Raw genomic sequence first — 8153 nt, 5'->3', positions numbered from 1 at the left:
AATTTAGAAGAGCAGTAGACCAGGTGATATGTTCAAAAGACTCTTCCATAATCCCACTAATATTTTTTTAGTTATAGGATAAAAGGTAGTCCAGCAAACAAACAGATCAATCGGGGATGCCTTTGGGTTTAACCCACACAAACTGAAAATCAGTAGTAGTTAAAGCTCTTTTTTAAGATAGATTGATAACCATTAAATTGTCTTTAAATTTAAAAAAAATTTTTTATACAATTTTAAAGCCTACTTTCCATTTAAGTTATTACAGAATATTGGCTATATCCCCCATGTTGTACAATACATAAATTGCCTTTTTATTTTAAGGAAAGGTGGGAGGGCAGAGGTGGGAATGGAGGATGGGGAGAAGCAGGTAAGAATACAGATTTACTCTCCAGGAAGAAAACCAAGCTGGTATCTACTTCCATGAAACAATATATAACAGAAGACTGCAAGGGAAAATCTATAGAGTTTTTTGTTTGTTTTTAAAATTTTTCACCTAAGAATACTACACTCAACAAAATTAAAAAATTATTAGTGGACTTATTGAAGTATGCCACATAACATCTTTCCTGGAAAAAAAAATCACCATTTGACACACTTCCTCTTTCTTGATAACACTTCTTCACTTGCCTAGCAGGTCAATGCCTTTTGTGATTTTCCTTCTCCTCAGTGGTGTCTTATCCACAGTCTTCTTTGTGGATCCCTCCACTTCTCAATTTTGCAGTGTTGGAGTACCAAAAGGGCTAAGTCCCATGCCCCTTCTCCGGCAACATTCCTTCTCTCAGTGGTCTCATTTAGTTCCATAATTTTATATGCTAATAACCTCCATAAATCCAGCTGTAGCCCGGAGCTTTCTCCTTCCCAAACTCATGCAATGAGTTACCTACTAGGAATCTTGAGTTGGATATCTAATGGACGTCTTGATCTCACTCATCCAAAATGGAGCTGTTAATCTACCCCCAAACCTGCCTTACCCAAAGCTTTCCTCCATTTCACTTGAAAACATCTCCCTTTCTCCCGCTCCATAAAATCTGGAGTCACTGTCAGCTGTCCTTTATCTCTCACATCCCACACCAATCTGTCAGCAAATGCTGTTAATTTCACCTACAAAATACATCCAGAACCTAAGTACCTCTGACTGCCCCCAAGGCTATCACACTGCTCTGAGCCTCCATCATTCCCTCCCTATTTTACTATAATTGCACCCTAACCTTCCTCTTTGATTCTGACTTTGCCCTCCATAGTCTGTGTCAATACAGAAACCAAATCGATCCCCTAAAACTAAAATATAAGCCTGATCAAGTCCTTACTCTGTTCTAAACCGCACAATGGCTTCCCATTTCCCACAGAGGAAAAGCCAAAGTCCTTACAATGACTTACAGGTATCACATGGTCTCACCTTGTCACCTTGCTGTGATGTCATTTACTCAGCTCCAGCCATTTTCACCTTCTTGCTGTTTCTGGAACATGCCAGCTGTATTTTTGTTTTTCTTTAGCTCTTCCTTCTCCCTAGAACCCTCTTTCACTGTGGTATTATTGCCTAATTCTCTTAACTTTTTGATATTCTATTGGCTAAATCTCTCACCCGTTTCTAGCCTTTGCTTAGTATGTCTGACCTTGACCATTTTATTTAACACAGCAGTCCACACCTCCATCCCACACATCCTTCACCTTTTCTTACCTTTTTTTCCTCTCCTAAGTACTTATTACCTTTTAATGCATTTACTTATTTTTATTGCTTATTGTTAATCTGAGCATTAGAGAATGTAAGCTCTATAAAGTCCGGGATCTTTCCATATTCTGTTCACTGATACATCCCAAGTGATAAAAATATTGGTGGGCATTGTAGGTCAATCACTAGTCAATGAATAATTGATCCTGAACTTTAATGTAACACAAGTATAGATTAAGAATATCTAAAGAAATGTTCAAAAAATACAGAGTTAAATATTTTGTCATTATTTTAGGAATTACTAAAACATTTTAAGTCAAAAACTCAATAGTTGGAAGAAAGAAAATCAAGCTTCTAAATAATTCTTGAACTGAAAAGAATTTCAAACTATAACTACAGAGTATTTATTTAAAAAATGATGTTGTCAGCATACATCTAAATGTATGAGATGTGGCCAAAGTCCTACCCAGAGCAAACATCATTGTCTTGAATGCTCTTATTATTGATGAGCAAATTAAATTTCCAAGAGATCTACTCACTTACTGAGGATCACACAATTCAGGTGGCTGGATTAGGGCTTGAACCCATTTGTTTTCTCATTGCATGAACTCTTGTTTAGAAAGTACTTTTAGAAAAATAATAGCAGCTAACCAACAGCTTCTCGGAGCTTCTGTCTCATTTTATTATTTTATTATTATTCTAAAGAATGAAAAATAAGAAATGAATTGGTGCTGATATTAAAAGTCATATAGTGTTCCCATACAACTGAGACAAGATTTCACAGATTGACACGTTTTGTTGAAAGCGTAAATACTATAATCACTTAAACAATGAGGATAAGAGCCCCTCTAGTTCTTTGTTTTGTTTTAGGAAAACGAAAACAGGTGGTTATAAGGAGGTATCATTAGTGGCAACCGCCTCAGGATTTGAAATTGGAGATGGGGGAACAATGTAAATTACACTATCCCCGTTATCTATAGCTGAATAACAAATTAGTTAGTGGCTTAAAACAACCACAGTTATTATTATTATTTTAATAAATTTATTTATTTATTTATTTTTGGCTGCATTGTTGGGTCTTTGTTGCTGCGGGTGGGCTTCTCTTTGCGGTGGCTTCTCTTGTTGAGGAGCATGGGCTCTAGGAGCGCGGGCTTCAGTAGTTGTGGCTCACAGGCGTTAGTAGTTGTGGCTCACTGGCTTTAGTAGTTGTGGCTCACGGGCTCTAGAGCGCAGGCTCAGTAGTTGTGATGCACGGGCTCAGTTGCTCCGCGGCATGTGGGATCTTCCTGGACCAGGGATGGAACCCGTGTCCCCTGCAATGGCAGGCGGATTCTTAACCACTGCACCACCAGGGAAGCCCACACAATTATTTTTTATTGAATATATTTGACATATAACATTGTAAATTTAAGGTATACAACGTATTACTTTGATACATTTATATATTGTAATATAATTGCCATTGCGGCAATATTTATTACATTACCTAATTCTGGGACATTATGGTTGTCTATATTCATCATAGATCACTGTGGCTTGTTTACTATTCATCGTAAGTTTGTACCTTAAACGTCATCAGTCTTACCCCCCACCTCCCATTCCCTGGTAACCACTATTTTATTCTCCGTTTTTTTCTTTTCAAGTTTAACTTTCTTAGATTGCACACATGAGATCCTACGGTACTTGTCATTCTCTGTCTGACTTATCTCACTTAGCACAATGTGCTCAAGTTCCATCCCTGTTGTTGCAGATGGCAGGACCTCCTCCTGTCTTGTGGCTGAATACTGTACCAACCACAATGACTGTGTTATCTCTTACAGCTCTGAGAGGGCTCAACCAGGGGATTCTCCCTTTGGGTTTCTAGTGCAGTTGCAATCTGATGATGGCCCTGGGTCTGGAGTCGTTGCAAAGCCTTCCCCAGTTACACGTTTAGCAGTTGAGGATGGCTGTTGCCTGGAACCTCAGCTTGGGCTGTTGTCCAGAATACCACTATGTGGTGTTGTAACCGAAAGTGGGTTCCGGCTGCTCCCATTTCCTTGAGGCCAGTTCTCAGAATTGTGGTGGTTTATGTCATGGCTACAGTCTGGTCATCATGTAGTTAACTTCTTTCACCTAGTGGGAGTTTCAATATCTACAATAGCCACTCAAAGGATATGGCTCAGAATATTATCTATAGCCCTTGAGGAGGAACTAAAGGTCCTTGACTTTGCTTAATGACTAAACTATTATTGTTTGGTCTCCTTTCACTATTTTCATTTGTTTCTGCATTTTCTTACTTCTCTGATTAAACTTATTCTTTGGCTAAAATTTTTCCGCAGACAAAAGGCAGACTGAGGACATGGTGGTGGGGAGGACCATGGAGGGTCCTGCTCTGTTTCAGTCTCACTTCTTCTCAGCTTAGAGGCTGAGTTCCAAAAGCAAGCATCCCAAGAGCTTCTCAATGTAGGCAGAAGGTACACTGATTTTTACGATGTAGCAAGAGATGTCACATTGGTTGAAATAATGTTCAAGGGCAGTGGGCACAGACCTTTATTCTCAATGGCAAATGTCAAAGAAATTGGAGGTCACATTTTTAAATTGAAGCTAAAATTTTGAGGGAATGAACAAATCACTATCCATAATGCAGTACATTCTATAATAAAATTGGCCTAGACTCTTCAATAAATGAATGCCACGGGGAAATGAAAAAGAGCAGACAGATAATTCTTTAATAAAAGACACCAAAGTAATGTTGAAAACAAGACAACAGGCCCCAAATAGATTCACTTGTGCTAAGCCTCATGTCGCCAAACCAAGACTTAATTACAGTTTTGCCTTTCCCAGAATTGGAATCTTAAAGCAGTCAGTTAGGAATTGTCTGATCAGAACTAGTTAGGTCATCTGCCTGATAGATTCCTACAATCCCTTAAAGGAAAGTAACTTTGCAATAACCAATCTACTTTTTTTTGGCCTACAACAACTTCCTTGTTCCTGCTCCTTTCTGCATATAAAAGTCTCATATTTTATAAAGCTCCTTGGAGCTCCTTTCTATCTGCTAGATTGGATACTGCCTGATTTGAATCAATTTTTGTCCATACTCTTAAAATTTTTCATATTCCTCAGTTTATCTTTAGACAGTGACAGTCACCAAATGCAAAGTGTAAACTTTGATTAGATCCTGGATTGAGGAGGCAAGGGGTTCTAAAGGACATTCTGGAAAGATTTGGATGTAAAATGTATCTTAGAATATATATTAAATTATTTTGACTTTCTTAGATTTATTTATATATGCAACTTACTATTCAATGCATTCAGAAAAAAAGGTAATAGAAAACAAGAAAGAGAGGATATGTGGGAAAATTGTAATAATTGTTAGATCTAGGTGAGGAAAATACTGGTGTTGAACGAACTGTTCTGGAACCTTTTTGTAAATGTGAAACTTTCCCGCATAACTGCATTTTTAAAGTTGCAGCTGCACATTATAGTCACAAGGTGGCGATAGACTCACTTTTGCATTTGTATAAGGACACTCCTGTGAAAGGAGCGTCCAGAAAAAAATATTTCTTAACATAACATCCTCAAATGCTGGCTCTAGGAGGAGAAATGTAAAAATCCCAGAGGGCAAAAATCACTGAGAAAATTCACACCACAGCTGAGTAGTTAAGATTCAAATAAAAACGCTGGAAATTGGAAGAAACACTGAACTAGGAAGAAGCAAGGACTGATCCTTGCTTCAGGGAAAAACCTAGTTCTAGTCCTGGCTTCATCAAGGTCTAATTTTGTGACCTTACTCAAGCTGACTATGAGTAGCTCTCACACGTAAAATGAGGAAAATACCTGAAGAAAAACTTGGAGAGCAATTTCAGTCAGAATTGGAATTCCATTTAGAGATTATGCCTATTAGAGGTCTTCGCTTGGAAATTTTTAACCAGGTAGCAGTTACATAATTCCTAAAGTAGAACACTGAAAATTTCCCATGAAGTGCAAAGGATAAATCCAAAGCACATTCTGATTATGCAGCATTCAAAGTTTATTTTGAAAGGACCCTAATAGATTGTCTTGATAGAGAATGCAATTTGATTCATATACCTGGGTGATCATATTTGGGTTCTAGCCCTATTAGTGGATCACCTTTTAAATGTTGACAAATCATTCTATGCTGCTTATATTATCATTTGAAAAATGGTCCTTTTAGAAAAACTGCTCCTGTAACTCAGCCACCTTGCTGAGGTTCCAGGCAATCAGCAACCACGTACATGAGTGACAAAGGCTTTGAGCTAACCCGAGTCCCAGTCAGCATCTCATTCCAACTGCACTAGAGACCCCAAGCAAGAACCACCTAGGTAAGCTCATTCAGTAAACAAATTTGATTTTATAATTATTTGTTTATTTTTCAGGAAATATTTTTTGAGCATCTGCTATGTGCCAGAACCATGCATTGGCTAACAATACTAAGAAGGTTTTGATCTCATGGAGCTCATATCCCCATGGAAAGGGCCTAATAATAATAATAGCAATAGTGGTAATTAAATAATAACAATAATAAAATGATAAGTAGATAAATAATTATCCAATTTCATATATTATGAAGGAAATAAATAAGGTGTTGCAAAGGGACAAAATGGATAAATCTCTTCTGATTGATATACAACTTTCTTTTTTCTTTTGTTCTGTTTTGCTTGGTCGGAAGGGAACAAGTGTAGCCACAAAAACAAACAAACACACAAACACACACACACACACACACACACACGCACACGCACACAAAAAACAAAACCAAGTAAGTCCACAAGAGGGCAGAATGGAGTTAATCGCAAACAATTGCAGATGTAAACTTTAACTGCTGCCAAGGGGTAAACTAAAGGCTATGACCACCAGATCAGGTTACTTCATGAGTTTATAGGTGTTTAGAACTTAAAACATTTTTATAACTATCTTTGTACTTGTACTTCTTGGATTTTCCTTTCCCACACTGCTTGGTATGAAAGTCAAAAGTTACTCTTTTTTACCCATACTAGCATTATAAAGGAAAAGAATCTGATTGCTGGTTACCTAAACATCTGTGGATCAGAAAAAAATGGTTAAAAAAACCCCTAGGCTTATGCATCAAGAATGCTTTATTTTTAAATTTTTCCCACCGTAAGTGTTTTTCCATGATACTTGCTTTTTTTAAAACTTGAAGTACAGTTGATTTAGAATGTTGTGTTAGTTTTGAGTGTACAGCAAAGTGATTCAGTTATACATATATATATTATTTTTCAGATTCTTTTCCATTATAAATTATTACGAGATATTGAGTATAGTTCCCTGTGCTATTCAGTAGGTCCTCGTCGTTTATCTATTCTATATATAGTAGTGTGTATATGTTAACCATGATACCTGCTTTTTAGCCCACACTGTGTATATTGAAGAGCTCTGTGGAATGGGTGGGGCAGGAAGGTAAAACAGAAGGAAATGAACTTCAAATTCAAACACATGGCATAGGAAATAAACAGAAGGAATCTCACTGGTCCAGTCTCAAGGTCCATTTAATAAAACATACATAGACCATTATTATGCCCTTACTCTTTTAAATTGAGTCAGAGACTTCTCTTCCCTTCATTTTTCTGTCTTGGTACTTGTCCAACTCTAGCCAGGAGAGAAGTGGAGCCAGCTTTAAGATCATAAAAAAGACTAATTATAATACAGCCAAGAAGAACTAAATCCTATTTTAGAAAAGTGGGAAGAAATAGATTAAAAAATTGTGAGAGCCAGAGAGATTTGAGGAAAAGTTCAGAAAGAAACTAACATTTGATTCAAGATTTCCACAATTACTAGGCTTTTTCTAGACAAAGGATAAAGGGATTGTGTGATGAAAAGAGCATCTCACACGTATGGGACAACCGTGAAATCATAAAACATCAGGATGTGTTTAGAGAGTGGTCAGGAGCCTGCATCTGGAGCATGGGCTGTGTAGAGGAAATGTAGATCGCAGATCTTGAATAACGTAGTAAGTTGACATGGCTTGGCATTGCAGTGAGTTTATTGTCAATAAACGTTGACTCAAATACTGCAACCAAAAAATTTCCTTAGACCTAATATTTTTTAATCTGCCTAGACTATGGTTAGACATGCCTTCCTCATGGAACTGTATCTTTATAGTTTGAGTTTCAGAGATGATCTCAGCTGTATCATATCCAAGAGTAAATTTACTTGATTATGTAATACTGCAATAGCAAATGACAGTGTAAGAACCTAACTTCTTGGGCTTAGTTTCATTGTAAAAGGTTCTTGCAGATGTGTGTTTTAGGGGTGCTTCATTTCAGATCTAACAAGTATAGGAGAAGGAAAGCGCCATATTTGGAATGAATTCTGGACTAACTGGATGGACTTAGCTTTGTCCTGAAGGTTGCTTTGAACATCATTCCAAAGAGGTAGGAATGTACATGGTCAGTTGTGGGAATATTTTTTCGAAGATTTCTGTTCTTTACAGGTCTTTTTCCCCAAAGTATCAAACACTTCAAAA

The sequence above is a fragment of the Eubalaena glacialis genome, chromosome 11 (genome assembly GCF_028564815.1).
Source record: "Eubalaena glacialis isolate mEubGla1 chromosome 11, mEubGla1.1.hap2.+ XY, whole genome shotgun sequence".
Taxonomy (NCBI): Eukaryota; Metazoa; Chordata; class Mammalia; order Artiodactyla; family Balaenidae; genus Eubalaena; species Eubalaena glacialis.
The sequence above is the reverse complement of the archived record's forward strand: the minus strand, read 5'-3'. Positions refer to the sequence as shown.